The sequence below is a fragment of the Trachymyrmex septentrionalis genome, unplaced genomic scaffold (assembly GCF_001594115.1).
Source record: "Trachymyrmex septentrionalis isolate Tsep2-gDNA-1 unplaced genomic scaffold, Tsep1.0 scaffold11, whole genome shotgun sequence".
NCBI lineage: Eukaryota > Metazoa > Arthropoda > Insecta > Hymenoptera > Formicidae > Trachymyrmex > Trachymyrmex septentrionalis.
Genome location: NW_017304228.1, coordinates 771,024 through 773,099, shown reverse-complemented (window position 1 = coordinate 773,099; position 2,076 = coordinate 771,024). Strand labels below are relative to the sequence as shown.

Below are 2,076 nucleotides of genomic sequence, written 5' to 3'. Positions count from 1 at the left end.
GGGGAGTTAAAACTATTTTGTACGTAATAAAAAGAGATTAGCTTAAAAAATAAAATTCTCCCCGGGAACCAAGCGCAACGCAAAATTCCAATGAGAAGGATAGACTTCCAGGTTGAAGTGCGGCGCGGCACGGCACGCTGCGCCGAGCTAAAATCCACCACCACACATATTATGTGAAAGTACAGTAATTTAACAGCGTACGGAGAATTCCTGGAAACAATTTGCGAGGCAAAGCCGGTAGCCGCTCATAAAATACAGCGAGAAAATACCACGAATTAGAGGAGGGGGAGGGGGGGGAGGGGGAATTTACAACAAAGCGCAGAAATTATTGGAAAGCGTCGTACCCCCTCCGGTCTTTCTCGCTCCTTTCGTCTTGTACTTTCTCCGGCTCGCTCTGTACGTATGTGCGCTCTCCCGTATACACGACGGACATGCACTACATAGTCGAACAGGCACTACCAAAGTCGCGAACGCGCGCTCGATTAAGTTTACGTTATTCGAGCACTTCAAATAAATTCCCATTCCGAGATATTCGCAGATACTGTATCTTTCAATTAATTAAATGTAATTTGTGGTTGTATTAATTAAAGATATTACTTTCTATATAGATGTAGATTCAGTTTTCATTCGTTAGTGCGTTACCGAGGTAGAAACGAGTCTTGTACATTGAAAAATCATTTCGTTTCATTAAAAAAAAAAAAAAAATGCCAAAAGTCGTCCAACTTGATTTAATAAAGTGGAGCAACGTAATTCTTTTATAATCTGTCGCTGTAAACAAATGCCGAGTTGCTAAAAGTGTAGGTACACACCTCATGCGTCAGAAATACATGATTAAAGATCATGTACTTCTGACGGTAGAAAAAAAAAACAGAAATCCCTCACGTGACCATAAAGGCGTTAAAGAGATGAGGACAGCAAAATTTGTAAACGTTATGAAACCGATCTGAGTTCGTGAATACATTCTCGAAGGTGGATTTCATGTAATGTTCACAAAGTGTCACTCCTGTCACTTTTCTGCCAGACTGGCTTTAAACGAGGGCTCTTTCTGCTTTTCATGACAAACAATAAATCATCTGTTTGTATCATTCAGAGAGACATTCCGAAATACGCTTCCGTCCATTTAAAACCTTATGGGAATTCTATGGGAATGGCAATGGGCCATTACCTAAGCTTTAAATTTTCAGTCGTAAGAAATTGGCTAATCATCGATTATTCTTCTCACATTCGATTCTAATTAGTCAACTTCTTACGGCCTAAGACTTAAAGCTTAGGTAATGGCTTATTATAGAAAACCCATTAGCCCAGAACATAGCTCAGCTTTTACGAATTAGTAAGTTGTATTAATTATCATATTCATTTAATCCTCCGTCGACAAAATAAAATTTTCTTTTTCTCCGCACCTTCGAACTTTAACGCAGAATCTTATATTGTTCTGTAAAAATCTAAAAAAATTCTTACGTACATTTGCGAAAGCTTTAACAATAAATTTTTATAATACACATTGGATTGTATTTTACTCATTTTTTTACAGATTTGTCTATCAAAATTCGCCCATCAAAAAACCTGTGGTCTTAAAATCTAATCATTGCTGCTAAAGGGCAAAAAGAAAGTAAATTCTTACATTAAGAATTATAATAAACAATAAAAGACTATTAGCGAACTGAGAGAAATTTCACAAATTTTTAGCATTTATGATCGATCGACCGGTTTGACTTGACATAATTTAAAAAAATACGCTATTTGTCTTTATTAGATTACTTAGAATTCATGCTATGGTAGGTTTCGCCATAATTCATACATTTCGCCATCCGGGTTCACATTTATCCTACTTCGGAAAAAGTTTGCGCAATATAAACTCGAACGTCGAAACGTCACGCGGATCGGCTATGGGCGCGAATCAATGATGCATTTATATTTATTTATACGATTTTCCATTTTCCATGTGACACGTATGTCCGAAACCGTGACATTTGGTCGCGAGTTCGTCGCATATGCACGTTGCCTCGCGGAATATTAAATGCAGCCGGAGCACCGGATTGTTTATTTATTCAAGCTGCGCGCACACACACACACACA

The 2,076-nt window shown here is 37.9% G+C and overlaps 1 protein-coding gene across 2 annotated transcripts in view; it reads right to left on the bottom strand.

Moving 5' to 3' along the window:
* Window positions 1-2,076, bottom strand: part of LOC108750080 (growth factor receptor-bound protein 14-like) — a 324,408-nt gene that overhangs the window by 129,469 nt on the left and 192,863 nt on the right. The gene's annotated exons all lie outside the window — the stretch shown is intronic.